Raw genomic sequence first — 19,399 nt, 5'->3', positions numbered from 1 at the left:
AGTAATGCAATATTTTTCCACAATTGTAATTGTTTTAGTAAAACTCAAATAGTATTTTTTGCAATTTTTTTTTATTTTTCTAACAATCGTTACACTATATGTATAGATTGTCCAAACAAAAGACTAATATTCTCTCGCCAAATTGTTTACGTATTAACAGCACTGCTCACGTAATCCAATTAACGTAATCTAATTTGGACAACTGAGTTAAATTATTATTTTTAAATATCTTTCCATTTCTGTTGTAAGATAATAATATTTTAATACATGGTCACTTTCTTTCAATATTTCTTTTGATAATAATAAAATAAAAAATTTAAAAATATTGTTTCTTATTTATATTTATATTTATCTCATCGATCATTTTGAATTAACTTTAATAGCAAGCCGCATTTTTGATAAGCGATGGCGACGTATAACTGCCCTCCGACAAGAAAGCTCGAGTTTCTCTGAAATCTCTCCCTGAAGAGCGCTCTTTCCACTTCGCTCGGACTCATCTTCCAAGGGAAACCGTAGCACCGGTAACACAACTATACAACGACCAACTCTTCCCTCCGAGAGCACGTATGCTTTCGCCACCGCCGACAACAACCTCACCCCGCGTCCGATTCTCATAGCTCGCTCTTCTCTCTCCTTTCTTCACGAACAAAAATTATAACGCTGAGTACAGGGTGTTTTAAGAATTGCGCGTTTTATCCTCACCGCAGTATTTGATAAACTTAATATCGCTATTTTTTCATAGAAAATTGTATTAGTTGTCATATTTTTCCGCGACATTTTAATTTATAGTTTTATCTCTTGAATTTTCCAAAGTTTCCGATAAGTCACGGTTTCTTGTTTAACAGTTTCTCTTACTTTTAAATGAAACACTACTGATAACTTATTAAAAAGTATTTTTCGAGTATTAAGGATAAAAAGCGACTCACACAGAACACCCCGTATATAATAATGACCTTTGCTTACCGACTTAGTCGCTCGCACGTGTGACTCGAGAGCCGTAGACACCTTGTAATATTAAACCAAAACGTGCGACTCGGTCAACTGTGTGCCATCATCTACAGGGTGTGTTTCGCGATTTGTTTCGCCATGTATACCCACGAAAAGGCGGAAATTAATCCTTCCGCATGGACGATTACAATTATGAGTCCGGAGCCGAAGATATAGTCACGAAATGGATGGTTTCTCTACCATGATCGTCGACGCAATGCTCACTGAAACATATCAATGAGCATTAAATTTATGAGACAATGCTATCTATAAAATGGCAATACGTAAATATGTGTGTATGTCACAAATATAATCAAGGGACAAAGGAGTATATTTGTAGCCTTAATCGCTTTTATCATATACAGCTAATACATTGCTAAATTTATGATTTTCAATATAAAAAAATTTTACACAACTTTTTGATTTACATTTATATTTGTGTATGTTTCCAAACGTGTTATTGCTAAAAATATAAATATTTTACGCTGTCGTTATTCTTTGATTTATTTCAAGATAAAATCTTAAAAATAAAAAAATAAGAAATGTACTTATGTTATAAATAGCTTCTTGGTTGAAATCTTATTAATACAATTACGTAGCACTGAATATTCACTTAATATATTGCAAAAGTTGTTCCAGCAAATAATGATTAAATCATAAATAATGAAATCCACACGAAACGGAAATTAACAAAGATCGTTAACGGTTTCCTGAGAAATTAAAACGAAATAATGTATAAATACATCGGCAGTGAGTTTACGATAGACAAAGTTTTCTTTTGATTTCCGTGTACAAAAATGCGGTCCGCGTATTTTCGAAACCTTTCAAGTACCGGCCGGAGTCTCGGAAAGTTTACATTGTCCTCCGGAAAATTTCATGAATAATTTCCGAGTACATCAGTGTGCGCTAGAGGAAGCGCACGACGAAGCCACTGGAATTGCGAAAGAAAATACAGCACTCGGACTTCTTCATGCTGCTCTTTTTACCGCCCATTATCTTGGAAAAGCGGTGGTATTACTAGTGTCTTATAAAAAATATAAGCACACACACAGAATCAAAAATAATGATAAAAATACAAATAAAGACATAAATTTTATAATTGACGTAAAAAAGCAGGCACACACGTTTATACATTGTATATTGATAGATTAAAGAAATACATCACGCATCAATAAAAAATCAACAATTTAAAATGATCAATAAACGACTGTTAAATTAGTAGTAAGCTTATAAAAGCCAGAATTGATTAATTGATTGATATTAATTGATTATTGCATACACATTGTTAAATATCAATTGCTCTTTTATCTTTTAAGTGTCAACTAAAATTCATAAATATAAATCTAAAATAACAGGAATTTTTTAACGATTTTGCGTATTCACTTAGTGTGATACAATATAATTTTGCCATCTGTCAACATAATTCCATGATTTTTTTATTTTGCAGCTTTTATTTTATTGCACTAATTTATTTGTATGACTGACTTGATAATAAGTTACACATTGACGATGTCAATTTTCAATGTCAATATATAAAATTTATCTGATTAAAGCATATTTTAAAGTATTTCTGTAAACGTAAATAATTTTAAACTTTATGCAAAACTTTAGCTGTTATTAAACATTTGCCATGAGAATAAAAGTCCTAAGAAAGAAATTTAAGATCATTTTTTCTTGAATTTACACTATAATTTTTGAAAACGATATTTTTCCCCACAAATGTAAAGTAGCACATTTTCTCCGTGTCTAGGTTTTTCTAAATAACGTACGCAAACGTTATTTCAGTAATTAGTTTTCCCAGAAAAAGGTGGACAAAGTCGAGAGCAAACTAACGCGAATCTCTTCGGATTTATTCACGCTTGGTGTTAAGTCAGAATGTACTCGTGTAACCGTTGTTGTTTCTGCACTCTCGCATGTGCAGCAACCGAGCATTTGCACTCGCTCACTCAAAATACCTAGGTCTACCACCCTACCGAATTTGCGTATGTAAATGCGACTTGTACGATGAGTTAGGCGAATAAGATGGTTGGTTAGCATCCTTTCTTCTTATGCATGATTGCACGAAGATAATACAAAGTTTAACCACGCGATAATCGAAATAAGACGAAACTACCTGCCGCTCGAGAGGGATCTTAACAGAGCAAGACAGCGAGTTTAATTAGGCTATTAAGAATTATCTTTTTCATTTCAATATATCTTAATATAATCAATACCTTGATATTGATAACTGTAGGAAAAAAATTTTTACAATAATTTAACATAATTTTTATGGTAAAATAATTTTTACTTTAAATACCAAAGAGAATTTACATTCTTATTTATCTTATAAAATTTGTGAGGAAAAATAAAGCAGGTATGTTTTAAAATACCTTTTACAATTATTAATTAGTTTGCCTTATTTTGCTAATTGATAATTACATAATCCTTTACACACCTTCAATAAAATTCATAAAAATTTTATACAGATCATGGGATATTCAAGGTAGATAATCATCGATCAGCACAAGAGCGCGAACTCTCTTACGAGATAAACCTTTCGTTAAATTTATCAGCATTCGAATAATTTTACGTTCACGTACGCGAGAAAAGCTATTTGCTGTCGTCCGCTAAGTATTTCTCTCCGACCAACACTTTCACCACTATTTCATTTACCGTGCCCCGCCCTTCCGCCGTGCTGTTTTCGCCCCCTCCCCCTTTCTTCCCTTCTCTGATTAATCTATTTCATTATCTTCTAGCAAACTCCGCGAGCATACGGTTCAACTTTTTGTTATTAGCATTTAGGGAGAGAGAAGTGGGCGTGTGACACTATTGTAGCATATTCAAGTATGGTAGTCAAATACAGCAGCCGGCTCAACGACGAACAGGACCGAAGTATAATAACGCCGTGATGGGATATGCATAGAAATACAGGGTGATTATAAAGTCCGGAGACGCGCGTCGAAATATTTATTCATGAATCGAATAATGATCAGTCTGATTTGAGGATACATCTGATTTGTAAGCATTGAATAGAATACATAGCTGTCGCAATCTTTCTATTTTGTCATTCGCGCACGAGAAAATAGAAAGGTCGCATGTTTCGTTCTCTAATTAACTTCAAATGAATTCCACGTTAGATGGTATCTTAATTAAAAATTACTCAAATTATCGGAACACATAGTATTACAAAAATACCACAAAATCGCGTTATTATGTATATATTTTGCGATAATCTTTATCAGATTACTTGTATACTGTGTGAATTATTTCTTTCGCTTGTTGCAAAACTTCGGATAAGATGTATGACGGTGCGACAGTGATATTCGTGCCATCGCTTAGTTAATTTCGCGGCGTCAGTTTCCGGATGCTGTAAATCTGACAACAGTTGCCAGATGTTGCCTGACAACAGACGTCATTCGTATTGAAGGCAGCTGACAGGTGGGACGAATGTGATTATAGATTCGGATATATCCTATGTGCGGACATACGTCGAACAGTATACTAGTTATTACTGTTCGCACGCGACATTGATAGATTCACTTATCGGCACATCGTCATTTCAGTGTGACAACTCTTGCAACTTCAATTCTCTATTTATGCCGCACGCGAGACACAAAAAAATTTGGTTAAATAATCTAATATATACAAAATATTATCGTAACTTATTTCAGTTTTTCCACGCGCATGTTCCTAACTTGCTAATTCTTTGTTAAGATATACTATGTACATATATTTCAATTTAATTATGTGTCGTATTTAAAAAAAAAAAATTAACAAGTTCGTAAGATACGCGTAGAAAAACTCAAATAACTAAGTTTTCATTTCCAGTTGATAATATCTTCAGCAGAATATATTCCTTTTATTTCTTATAATTTTATATTAAATAATCCCCTCAACTATAGTTAAGTTTTTGCGTTACATTTTCATCGAGAAAAAGCCGAGCATATATTATGCAAGAAATATGATTCCGTGATATTTTTTAGAAACAGTACGCACACGTGCCGTAAAAATCCTGCTCGCGATTATTAAGATTACCCGCTCCAGTAAATCCTGCACTTAGGGAAATCCATTTTCATTGTAATATACCTCATCATGTAACCGGGGTGACCTAAAGAGTGACACGTTACACGAATCCACCGATAGTCGACGAATACTCTGGTCGGATCCCACGGGAACTTACAAGACAAATCCTCCGTGGCATCCGCCAGTGTAAAACCGCCAGTATAAAATCGTACGGAAATATTTTGCGATATGCAATATTTTTAGCGACACTAGGACAAAGACAGGGACACCATTTTTTTTTGGGAGCAATAGCACATTGTAACAGCGTGGTGAATGTCAGGAATGCCGGCGAATCGGTCCGTTGTCTAACCGTGTTTTGTCAGGATCCTTCGTCCTCTCCATTTTTCAATCGACTGTCGTTCTGTCCAAGCGATTTTTTTTCTCGATAGCTAACGGCAGCCCTTTACGAGCCCCGAATCCGGGCTATAGGCGCTATCCATAGCCGATCGGCGCTATGGATAGCGCCTATAGCCCGGATTCGGGGCTCGTAAAGGGCTGCCGTTAGCTATCGAGAAAAAAAATCGCTTGGACAGAACGACAGTCGATTGAAAAATGGAGAGGACGAAGGATCCTGACAAAACACGGTTAGACAACGGACCGATTCGCCGGCATTCCTGACATTCACCACGCTGTTACAATGTGCTATTGCTCCCAAAAAAAAAATGGTGTCCCTGTCTTTGTCCTAGTGTCGCTAAAAATATTGCATATCGCAAAATATTTCCGTACGATTTTATACTTCTCCTACAAACGTTAGAAAGAGTAGGAAATTTTTCTTCAAACAATTCAAGGAATTCTCGATTCTTGTGGAAAACCCAGAGGATCGACACGAGTAGTAAGAGAAATTTTATTTAATTGCTTGCCACAAATCTGGATTACATCGAGAGAAAGATTACGAATGCCATGTATATGTCGCCGCAGTTTTTTTTCGTGAGAATAAGAGAAAAGGAAAGAGAAAAAGATCAAGAATACGAGCGGTTACTAGATCGAATTTGACAAAGGAAGGCGAGGCCTATGCTCAGAGTTCTCGTGCTGAGCTTATTCGTTGTTCCTTATACGAGAACGGCTGTGCGCACGTGTCGCAGCTTACCAGCAAGAAAAGCTCCAATTTAATTTCGCTCAACGCTTGAAGATGAGGTTATTAACCTTAAAACGGCCGGCATTTGCGAGCTCATTTGTAGGCGCGTCGCGCTACGAAACCGTGACGGAACTCGTCGGCATTGTCATCGAGCTAAACCAAGGGTCACGAAGTTCCGAATATTGTGATAGAGACGTTATCATTTTTTCCTTATTATTTCAAATAAAAGCAAAAGTTTTAAAAATACTGTGAAAAAAATGTTCTTTATAAGAAATTAAAATAAATAAATGTAATTAATAAAATACACTGACTTTGTTGACAAATTTTACAACAATGCGAGAACAAAAATAAAATTTTTATATCGCTGAGAAAAGGATACAATATTTTTGATACGACGTGAGAAATGTTTAATGAACACGCAATTCTCGCAAGCCGCGATTTACACGACAAATTCGCCATGCGGCACAAAATTTTTCGTTTTGCGAGCAAAATCCAATAAGAGCGACAGGTAAAACGCCATTCGCGAGCAAATGTACGAGCGAATGTGAGAAAAAAGAGAGAGAAAAAGACGAGAAAAGTGTTAACAGTATGTGATTCTGTGCGCGAACACTTTCCGCTCTCTCGCTCTTGCATAATTACCGCAAGGGAGAGAAATTCCAATTAGGAAAAATAATTAATAAAATACGAAGTTTGCTGCTGACAAAATTGCGCGCTAGTCTCATCGGCTCGCGTTAAAAAGAAGTTAGCAATCAAAAAACAAACACACAACGTACATTAATACTTCATTTAATCGACATAATTGAATATGAAAGCTGCTAAAAATTTTTGCAAAAACTATGAAATCTTGTAATAAAATTAAGGCAAAAATATAATCTCAAATTTCCGACAGAACGGTATAAATGCTGAACAAATTCGTAATTCAAACAAATGCATAATTCTTTGGAGACACAATTCAGACAACTTTGTGATCATGAATGTGCTCGTTTACTCTCGCCTAATGCGAATTTTCCGAATTACTTCAAGTCTGACAATATGTCTAAAAAATTACAAAATGCGAAATCACTAATCGAGAAGTGAAAAATGTTCTTGCAAAGCAATTTTTTTTATTTTCGCGACTTTTTAAATCACATTATTCTCAAACTATAATCGAACTTACATTTTGCTTTATTTTATTCTATTGTTCAACGCATCTGTCTGCGACTGTCTTGTTATTTCAGACGAGGAAAGTTGATCCGAGCAATTCGAATGCATCGTGTTCAAACGACGCAAACGACACAAACGACGAACAATTGCATCCCGATGCGACAGTTGCATACTCGATTGGCAATTCCTTCTTTCGCGACCGACCGACGATCCTTTCAATCTCAAAGAGTGGAAAGTTTCGCACCAACAAGTAAAGAGAGAGTCAAATCGCCGAATAGAGGGAACAGGCAAGAAGGACGATCAGGTCTGAGGACACCGAGAAAGAAACGAAGTAAGATGCGGAAGCAGGTGGGGCTAGTTGAAAACTTTTCTTTTCCAATTGGCCTCGCGCGTTCCGCATCTCTCTCTTTTTTTCAACCCGTGTAATAAAATCGCCGGTAGAATCAAGGATGCGGAAGTCAGCCGGTCTTTCACTAGAAGCCAGCGACTAGCACGGCGGCGGCCAAACTAGATTCGTAATTTCGTCTAATTGAGGAATTATTCAAGGGAAACCACCGTCGCGTCGCGTTTTCTCCCTCTCAACTCTTCTCATTCCATCGCAGGAACCATGAGAAAGACTCGTCCGTCAACTCGCACGATTCATGAAAGGAATTCACGGTTTATTGCGTAATCAATCAGAAAGATCGAGATAAGCGAGCATAATGAATACACGTCGCTCGAGAATGCAGCGTCCTGCAAAATCTTCGAAAGAATCTTCCATTCCCTTTTAATCACTTTATTATATAATAAACTTTAGTCAAGTACGCTTTTCGTAATTTCGCCACTGAGAATCTTAAATGTCTATTGATAATTACATCTTTCTTCTCTTCATTATGTGTCTTTCTTTATAAAATGACGTAAAAATTAAAAAAAGGTTACTTGATCTAATACTATTGTATCAATATAAAAATTTATTACGTCCCATGATTTATGAACGACAAACAATTTAAACAGTCGTCAAATTAATTAAGATATTATTATGCATATAAGATACAGTTTCGTCCATGATTACTATAATTAAAATAAACTCTTTTCTTTTTGTACCTCTCTTATCAACTTCGCGGTGAAAAAAATTTCTTGGTAATCTTGTAAAATATAAAAACCGTTTCTCCAGAATTCTAAAGACTAATAATGAACTCTCTTCCTCTCGCTGTTTCCTTCGGTTGCGATACAATTTAAGCTGACGCTCAAGGATAGGCACCTGGGTTCTCTGTTAAAGAGATTCGATTATAGGTACCCCGAAGCTCTTGACACTTTTGAGGGTTTTTGAAAGACGCCACGTGATAAATGACGAAATCCCGGCGAACGTAGTGGATTCGCTCCGCGGCGCGTCATTATTTATGTGTCGAAGCTGTAAAAGGCTCTTCTCGCGCAAACTCTCATCGATCTGCTCTTCTTCTTACTCAAGCGAGTCGAAAAATGAATGAACCTCGTCGCTCTTAACGACACACTGGATCGGTAAGTTTCATATTTATAACTATCGCGGCCTTGAACATGTTAATTTTGTGCAGCCGCAAAGGTATCGTTAAACGACCTCTTGTTTGAATTATATACGAATTACAATATAGGAACTCATAAAACTCATGAAAAAAAAATATTAAGACACAGTAAAAGTATTTTCTTTGGAACTAAAAGCAGGTCTATCTGCTTGAATAGCGATATAATGGTGATTAAAAAATAAAGAGAAAAAAAATAATAACCTTATACAACTCTCGATTTTTCCCTCTTCACTTTTTATGTAAAAAAAAAATTTTTCAAAATATACAGTTTTTTTATAAAATTTACCGACGTCACAAGGCGTAACACTGAATTAAATATTGCCAATGTAGTTACTAATAAAAATTTCTACTGTGCCATTGCGCGAAATGCATCACGGTCGCACGCCTTGCATCCGTTAAATTGTGTTTGGTCGCACGTGAACCATAAATATGTCAACATGAAACTTTACGTAACGGTAGAACGACAGAACGTAACTCGTCAGCGTGGCACGGAAAAGTCCATTCTCGCTTTTGAATGGGAAACTGCGAGGAAGCGAAAAACTATAGCCTATAGCAATCGACTACATAAAATACTACTGAAAATTGAGACAATGTAATAAATCCTTCGCCACCTTATATTGAATTCAATTTAGCAAAGCTCTGTAGAGAATGCATATATTTTTCTAAAAATATTAAATAATTACAGATGATTAATTATTAAAATGCATACGCAGAGCAATGTTTATCAAAAACATCGATTATGTTAAAATAAAAATAATTTACTTAATACTGGCTTACTTCTGGAAATTAATTTGTAAGATGTTAATATTCGGTATAAGAAGCACAAAGTAATGTAGACATGCGAGCAGATATGCAAAAGTGCCAATAAAAACGATAAAGTAAAAATAGTTAAATCCTACAAGGAATCATATATCCATCGATAATAAGTGTGTAATTGAATGTTGCATATTGCATTTCAATTCACGATCTCTCTCGAGAAGAAAAAAATGACAAGCTTTTTTCTGCGGTGTTACAAAATGTTTCCATAGTATGGAAGTAGCGAAACGTTGTTTTTAAAAGGCATACACACTTGTTTTCCCACAAGGCGTTTAATTATTAAATTCTCATATTCGCAAAAATTCTTTCGTTACTATTTCACAAACAAGCAAATATCTTGTGTAAAACCACGATATAATAAAATTACACTAAATCCGCTCCTATTGTTGATCGTTATTCATTCACAATTACAAAAATTGTTTATCACTAGCTTAAATAATGAATAGCAGACGATAAAAACGAGATCGAGTTTATGATCAACAATATTGTTTAACTATCTCGGTTCAATTGACTTGATAATTGACTCGATTGACTGTACATCAAAGAGTTAAAATCGTTGAAAAAGTGATAAAAACTATGATATTTTTGGTATATATGAAAAGTAACTGAATGCAATAATAAGCTTATGTTATTATATTTGCAAATCGATTATTTATAATTAAATTATACTGATAACTAATCGACTAAAATTAATATATGTATCATTGTTAGCCGAATAATTTAAAAAGAATAGAAAAATAGACTAATTTCCTCGTGAAAAAAAAGATGAAGGGAAAATACCAATTCTCGTGATTCTAGTAATATCTGCTCCTTCGAAAATTCATTAAATTGCTCCTTTCAACGTTGCATTCAACGTTAAATTTGCCAAGCGAAAGAGAATAGAAATCAATTCGAAGCTTTTCATGCCGCGTGAGATTCAAACTAAAAGAAAATAATGAAATTACACATCGTGTCAACGTGCGACCGGATCGCGGCCGCTCGGCGCGACGCTTGCTCGTGCGTTGCCGCACGTTTTTCCGTATATTTTCGCGCCCGGAGGACAAAAGGGCTTCGCGAGCAGTTTTTTTAAACTTTTAAACACAATGGCCACCTGTTCCCCGAACGCGGGCAATTATTAATCCACCGTGCTAGTGCGTGCGGTGCGTCCGCGAGAGTGAATTTTCGCTCGCGATACTTGATCTGGCGGCACTCGATTCGTTACAGCTACGTTTTTATTTCGTTCACGTACGCTGTTTGCGCTGTGGTCCCCCATCATACATCACATACGCGTGCCCCGCAAATCGGCGCAATCGCGTTTCCCCGTTATTTCAGGAAATTTCCATTAACCGAAATTTTACTTTGAATTGGCAAAACGCCTAAAAATTACGATTGAAAAACGCCGTCGCAATTTAATTGCAACACTCATTTTCAAAAATTGAAAATGTCGTCAATATAATCTGACATTGATGAAATCATCTCTCTCTTTCTCTCTCTCTCTCTCTCTCTCTCTCTCTCTCTCTCTCTCTCTCTCTCTCTCTCTCTCTCTCTCTCTTCCAGAATATAACTTAAAAAATTCAAATTTTTTATCTCGATTGGAAGATTTTTAAAATGTTCAAGATTTTTATATAAATTTTAAGAAACATAATTCATTTTTAATAGAAAAGTACATTTTATCAAGAACCAAATTCTCATGTATGTATTTTATTCACGCACAAAGGAATTTGTAAAGTTTAATCAATTTTAGAAAATAGTAAATATGCATGAAAATTGGATAATAAAAGTATAATCGGGAAACTGAGTTTAAGGCCAGTTTTCCGCGTTTACAAAGTAACGCGAAACATGTAACAGCATAAATTTAATTTTATACTTTACTTTTGTTTTATTTTTAATTTACAGACAGAACAACACAAATTTAATTTTATACTCTACTTTTGTTTTACTTTTTAATTTTCAAACGGAAAATTGTGTCGATGCCTCAATATCGTGGTTGCTGTTGTGAAACCCCATCGAGATTCTTCATCGCAAACCGATCAATCGATTATTCCTGTTAATCGTCAAGATACGCATGTCGCCTACATCACGATTGAATGGGAGATTCACTGGGTTAACCTCGAAATAATCAAATTGCGTTCAAACCTAACAGCGCCGTTGGCCCTTTAAGCACCGCTACGTGATGCTTGAATCCCGTTAGGTTTCTCCGTGGTTTGATGTAACTCAACACGCGTTGGCTCGTAAATCTTCCGTCGCCTGTGATTCTGCGAGATCTCGTTATCAAACTTGTTCCACGGGTTTCCCTTTTACGATAGAGAGTTACGGACAAACTTGTTTTAACAAACGCATAACCGACCAGTAACCCCGAAACCTAAAATCACGCCGTGCTTCAGTTATCGTCACGCGTTTTGCACCTCTCGAAATTCGCCGTTTGTTTTATCGATACTATTCGTTGGACCTGCTTTCCGAAACAATTCGGCGATGGCTATTTGTTTTTGTCGCGCCTTTTACGATTATACGTGTCAATTGAATGTCATATGCTCCAAAAGCGAGTATCGATGTCACGTTGCACGGACAGCTACAGGGCATTCTAAAACCATCGATACTTTTTTTATCTACCAAATAATTAATCTACAAGCAATCATTTTTTCTATTTGACAACATCCAGCCATTAGTAGCCACACATTAAATAAAAAAATAAAAAAGAAATGTGACTTTAAAATTTAAGAAATTTGTAAATGCTGCTTGATGTTTCTGTAGAAATCGTAAGCTTTTTGTTTGATCTTTTGAATTCGCGATAGCGGAGTTTAACTGGGTTAAAATGTAGCGAGAAATTAAATAGCGTCAGGCGTTGTTATATATAACTTTATTTAATCGGACGGCGTATTTATCCTGTCCCGATTTACTTCGAGCGGCTACGAGCACGGTGCAAGTGTCTCATCGTTGTAAACAATTCGCTTTTCCTCTTTATCTCTATTTTACTTTAATTTCTAGACGTCGCGCTCTGCCCGAGTACGGTGCATCATCTTCCTTTCTACCGACAGCGCACGTCCAGGCGCGGTCGAAACTTAAAACGCGCGAAACTTTCGCCACTCGGCTTGCAATAAAGTTTTCCGCGAAATCCGTGAACGAAACTTCATCATTACACTCGAAATCCGCCAGGATTATTGCCGGTGTTTGGCCGTGACAGTCCACGAACGAATTTCTTCCACAACTTTGCGCGCCACGAGACTTCGACTCTGGTTGAAAACCGCTGAATTTAATGCTCGCTAAAGCGTAAACAAATAAGAAAATGAATGGACAATTCCATATTAATAACGAAAATCACGGTAAGAAATCTCGTTTTTGAATTTCATTCTCGACCAGAAAGATTTAAATATAATAGCGATTGTGTAATCTTTTATCGCGAAATACGATCTTGATGTTTTTTTATAAAACTGGATTTCCGAAATAATTAAAAATGATTTAGTCAGATATTTGCGCATGATTTCTTTTTCATTATATTTTCTCTGCAAAAACAATTATTAGTTTTGTTTGTGAATTACTAAATGTGAGTGATTTTGAAGATATGTTCTTCACGAAATCAAAGTATTTCGTAAAAAAGAAACAATCAAAGAATCGTTGAAGTAAGTTTTCGTATTTTTGTTTCCGTAAAAACCGCGCATCAAGTTCAGAATCGAGATATCGTGTCGATTACTGTAAATTCTTTTACAAAAAGAATACAAAGGTTGCCGTAAAATATCACAGAGAAATTCTCGCAAAGTAAAAAAAATAAATAATTAATTTCATATTGTGATATTACAATAACGTTATAATTATGCTCACTGTATGTATTTAGCCTGCAAATCAATTTTAAATAATAATAACACTTTAATAAATAATAATAGTAAAAGTTAATAATAAATTTGTCAGAAGTATAGTTTAGTCACAGTCATTGCTGTGCACTTGACATTAGCACTTGACATTTATAAAATTTTCAACCAAATTAATTTTGAAACATTGTACATGCGATAGTGTAAAATCCATTGCCAAAGTGCATTGCGAATATGTTACGTTTATTCGAGAAGCGCTGGCGAACAAAGGCACTCGTGGCATTGTTCACTTAAGTGGTTTGAATGAATTTCAATCATGCTAAATTTCCTGTATCTCCAATCAAATTGTGGATATGAAACAAAAAGCCATAACAAAACCATTTCATTCGATCATTCAAGCGTTTGGCAACTGTAGATATATGACAACTTTTCAAAACGTACACCAACGCATTTCATCATATCTATCTTTTGTAGAATACTGTAGTTTGTGTACTTGTTCCGATTAAAAAAAATTTCTATTTAAAAATTCTATTCAACAATTTTTATACAACAAAATTATACATATATATAATTCTGTTGTATAGAATTATATATATACAATATATATATAATTCTGTTGTCTCTATATATATTCCGGTACAAAATCATTTATTAGTTAGTTATAAGAATTGTTGAATAGAATTTATAAATAAGAATTTTTTTTAATTGGAACAAGTACACAAACTACAGTATTGAGATATATATATATCTCAGAAACGTATGCAGACAACGTTGTAGAGATAAAAATAAATAAAATCTTTTTGAAAAAAACCATGTGTGTTCTATTTTATATTCGCAAAATCTACCGTAAAATAGTAAAGGACGTGAATGCCAACCAAATCGATTTTTCGGCACACAATGCGTTTCATATTTTCCAATATGCTCGTTGTTGGTACCAGTAGACTAAAAAGTGAACTAAAAATCAGCCGAGAAAAAAGAGAAGATTGCCGGGAACCATAGCGGAAGTCTTGGAAAGCATCTATCCGAGCTTCCGTTGCCGGATAATTTCTTGGACGTGGCATCGCATAGCGTCGCTGCTTAACTCCCGGACTCATTGCACTATTACCATAATAAGGTCGAAACGTGGAATGTGGGAAGCACAAAGCGCCGTGTCTAGCAATATTCCGTACGTAAGTGGATACTGACAGTACGTGGGTTTGCTTGTCCGTAGGCGCCGTTAAACTCAAAACTGTCCATAAAAGCTGCTCTCGAGTAACTCGCTGTTCCGAAGCGCCATAATTCCACGCGAAATATTTACTCCTGCTCTCACAGACATAAGCGCAGTTAACGTTTAGATGACCATGCAAATGAGCTATGGTAATTAATGGTAACTACTTAACAGAGCTTTCTTAAATTAAATTAATTAAGAGCATAATGCCGCTATGCACAAATAAAAGCCACATTCACTCTTACTTATAAAATTTTTCTGAGAGATAAATTTCTCACATTTAACCTTACATATATATTTCACATAAATAATTCCGAAACATGAGTATTCCCAAAATATCTTAAACCAAGTTTAAATAATGTTGTCCCACCCTAATTATATTTTTAATATAAAATATATAAAATACCCAGTAATTTTCCCAAGTATGTCTGTGCCGAATTTGTTTCGGATGACGATCAAGAGATCGTTTCGGAACTGATTGAGAGAGATGATGCGCTTGAATGACCGAGAAGAAACAGAGAAAATGTGTGTTAAAAACAATGCAATGACCTCATGTTCTCCATATCGGACGCCGCGAAAGTTACGCGAACAAGGGCGGTGGATCGCATTATGAACGCCACTCACGCTCGACCGCGAGAGACGAGGCCGGCCCGTAAAATTTACTCACTCGAAGCAGTCTGCTCGCCGCACTAGCCCGCCACGATAATGCCCAAGTGGCCATATGGGCGTAGCTGGCTGCTCCTCTCCATACGAGTTGATTATCGTCTAACGAGATTCGCATCGCGTCTATACGCGCTACCGCGCACGCACTGGCCTGCCCTGTGCATGAGACGCTGTATTAGCTACATATTTTGGATAAATGTAAAGTAAACGCGCGTTACACGTGTTCCCCGATCCGTGCATACAATTAATTTCAGAAGCAGAAATTGTACAAAATTGTATAAAATTGCTTCTTTCACGTCGTTACGATAATAGCAACGAACGGTTGCTTATATTTCACAAATGAATCAAGAGGGTGCATAGAAGAATAGCGAGAATAATACAATGAGCTTCGTGACGCGTTACGAAGAAGTTATCAAAGCCGATTAATGTTATTAATTGTTCAACGAACAACTTCGACAAAGTCATAACTATCCATCCATAACTCACGGAAATTGATAATCGCGTTATAGTTATCGCAGGGACGGCATGATGGCCGGAAGGGAGAGGATGACGACGTTAATCTGGGAGGTTTAACGAGCTATTGAGAAGTCGCGTTCTTCTTTGAGAAGTTTTGTGCCGCAAGAAGTTGAATGTCAAAAGATCGCCGAGCCATTTCCTTCCTCCTCTTCCTCCCCCGTCCCCTTCCCCCTCCACCGGTGATTGGTATTCGCGCGGCGGGCTTTTTTATGAATAATTTCAGTCGTCTTAATCGTGAGATGCTGACGGGAATTTCTGTCACGGGGGAGGGAACGAGAGCATCGGTAGGGACGAGCAATAATAAGTGGGTGAAACACGGAGGAGAAGGAAAATTGTCCGCTGGAACAGAGAAATCGCCATCTGCCACAGCCTCGCAGTGCCCTTTCGCCGTTCTTGGGCGCTCACTTTTCGACAGTGTCGATGGCGGTGAAAGTTTTCCCGTCTAAATCCAAGTTTTCGCGCCGAGGTTCCTCAAGAACGCTCTCCGTGACGCGCTCCTGAATATTCGATTAACTCTTCGGTGACTACTGGGAATTTTAATCGACAAGTTCTATCCGAAGCGAGCGTCATACTCGAAACTTTACTCGCCGTAAAGTTGGCCCTACAACGAACGAATCGCGACGTTTGCTTAACGCGCCGATATGAGTGCCGAATGCGGCCGATTGTTTAATTAGTTCTCTATCCTTATTGATTAGCATCTATCAACTCTAGCGCTAATCATTTGGACCACAAAGAATCTCATTAAGTTATTGAAAAAAAATAGAAAGATAAAGAAGAAATAAAAGACAAGTTACAAATTTCAGCTTTTTTATGAACACTGAACATTAAAACAATTTTGTGCATTGATAATAATTTTAATAATATTTAAGTGCAATAATATTTACTGATGTCACTATATTTATGTATTTAATATAAATTGAGAGACATATGAGAGAGATTTGCAAATAATAGATTTCAAAAATTTTAATGGTAGGTAATAAGATTAGTATGAAAAATATAATAGAGAGAGTGTGGTAAAGTATAAGAAAATTTGAACATCTGTCTCGAGATAAGAAATTCACAACTTTTAGTATCTCACTCTATCATGAATAATAGATATGATATAAATTCAATAAATAAATAACAGCAGAGAACGTAAAACGTAGTTATGTAAAATTATAGTGACGTATAAGATCTAAATCAAAACTACATTTACAATTTAAATAATAACTAAACGCCCTGCCTGGGAAATTCCAAACTATCGCGACGAGCATCTATGGATCAAATACCCAAGGCACCTGCATCTCGCGTTCGAAGCATAACGTTTAAGCGCTCCACCGCAGAAAACAGCGGCACTCGAGCCTCTCTCTCGAGAATCTGTGATTTCTCCGCCTGATTTTTTAACGAGAAATGCGCATTGGCAGACGACGGTACGAAAAAGCGGAAAGAGGAAGCGGAAGAAATCTCGTAGCGGAGGAAACACAACCCGTGGGACCCGCCTCGAGCCATTCAAACATGAAAATCGAGAGCCGCGGTGCCGCATCGTGCCTGCGGAATTCCGGAACATTCACGAACACGATGTCGTCCAATTTGCTCATCTCCGGACAATTCATTTCTTTGCTTTTTCTTTTTTAATAGCACTGCCGAACGACTCAGTCCGGCGAACGAGGGCGGCTTTATTATACAATAGCTCTCTCTTAAAGACACGCATCCGGTCTAAAGAATAACGTGTTAACTACCGGCCGATCATGTGATAAGTTACGCTCATATGATAAGTTACGCTCCGAAAGTTCGCCGCGACCTGGCTCGCGATAATAATCAAGCTGCCAGGCGTGATAGATGTGACTTAGGTTGCACCGTTTTATTAACGTTATTAGCGGCACGATACCAGCTTACTTGTGCCCGCATGTACTGCGAATATCAAGTTATTTTATACAATCAAGTCGTTAAGAGTTAAGTCGTAACAAAGTGTAATTTTAAATGACAAATCGTAATCTTATCTCGCCTTTGCGTAATATTTCCTCATAAGTAATCGGTTATCATATACGAAATATACAAGTTGTTAATTTTGAATTCAAAAATATTTTAATTATTGTATCAATAATTAATCACAAATGAAGGATTAAATTGGCGAACAATGAAAAATTCTGGTAGAAACCTAGAATGGAAGGATCCAAAAACACAAATAGCGCTGCGTGTTCGTCAGGCAGACGACAGGATCAAAATCAAAAAACAACGCTTCGGTTTTCCGAGCACTTCGCAAGCTCATTCGTCGTTTGACCATTCGTACGCGTCTGTAAGCTCTTCGTCGAGACGCCAGACCATTATCCGTCCCGCAGCCTCTAAAAGGAATAGCATTTACACCCGGCGACGGAGAGTCCTTCGCTATTCTCACCGCTATTCCTACGGCTTTTCTCTCACGAGAGTAACAGGATCTTGATTTATACCGAGGACGCGCGCTGGAACTTGTCATAATATATGTATTATCTGGCAGCACGCGTCGAGTATATTTGTATCCCGAAACGTCCACGGCGTTCTAAATTTCATTTCGTATCTCTCTCTCCGCCCGACCTTTATCCATTTATTAAGACCATCTTTCTCGGAGATGTCGGTCAAAGTTCTGAAAAGCTCCTAACTTTATTTTAAAATTTGATGCGTAATTTTCTCGTCTGATAAAGAAGAGAAATGCCAAAAAAATCTTTTAAAACTTGGAAATTAATGCGTTTTTTTCTGACAATTTTTTAACGATTAAAATTTCTGGAACATTTCTATCTTTTCAAAAAAAGTAGATATATCAAACTTTAAAAGACAGAATTAGAAATTTTTCTTTCTCTTTTTCTTCCTTCTTCTTTCTGTCCTTACTTCATTTTGTTTGTATGTTTTAAACAAAACTTACATTCAAATAATTTATAAAGCAATATGATCCATCATTAGATATGTGTTTTCTTTTTTCAAATTTCTATAATCATCTTTAACAATAATTTGCTTTTATTTAGATGGACTAAAATCCAGAGATACGTTTAAAAATAATTAATCTCTTAAATTGTTCCAATGTTAAAAAACAAAACGCGACAAAAATGACGAATATCTCGGCAACGAGAGCGATCAAAACCGGAAACACCCGCTTTTATTACGAACACTTTTCGACGAAATTTCAGCTGAATACTAGCCGAATTCGCGTCCGTTCGCGAACGACGGCGGCGACGTCGGCAGAATATTGAAAGGTCACTCGGTATATGTGAGGCACGTATTCGGCGCCTGAAACCGCCGCGTGATGTATCAAGCGTCGATATTAATATCGGCCGCCATGCAACGAATCGTTTCGTGCTGGCGTGATGGTTGAGGGAAAGTAGAGACTGGAAATCGAATAAGATCGATACGAGCGACAGAGAGCTGACATTTACAAAGAAAAAGCGGCGAGTTCCTTTGTCGCGCTGCCCTTTCTCGTTGTAAGATCTCTTTGTTCTTTCAGGCGCCTCACATTCCCCTCGCTCCAACTGCTCTTGTTCAGCGAATACCATTTAACGGCATCATGCGAAACGAAATGCGGTATATCGCAGAAAAACTTGAACAGATTCCAGGCTGCTTTGACGCTTCGTTCTTCTGAAGACGTCGACTGCATTAGCCACACAATTGAAAAGCTTACACGGTC

The 19,399-nt window shown here is 36.6% G+C and overlaps 1 protein-coding gene across 1 annotated transcript in view; it reads right to left on the bottom strand.

Moving 5' to 3' along the window:
- LOC105675049 (uncharacterized) overlaps positions 1-3,702 on the bottom strand; it is a 236,865-nt gene extending 233,163 nt beyond the window's left edge. Inside the window, exon 1 of the mRNA XM_067361107.1 lies at positions 964-3,702. The gene's annotated coding sequence lies outside the window, so the exon portion shown is untranslated. The remainder of the gene's footprint in view (positions 1-963) is intronic.
- Positions 3,703-19,399: the final 15,697 nt, after the last annotated feature.

This window comes from Linepithema humile, chromosome 1 (genome assembly GCF_040581485.1).
Source record: "Linepithema humile isolate Giens D197 chromosome 1, Lhum_UNIL_v1.0, whole genome shotgun sequence".
NCBI classification, from domain to species: domain Eukaryota; kingdom Metazoa; phylum Arthropoda; class Insecta; order Hymenoptera; family Formicidae; genus Linepithema; species Linepithema humile.
The sequence above is the reverse complement of the archived record's forward strand: the minus strand, read 5'-3'. Positions and strand labels throughout refer to the sequence as shown.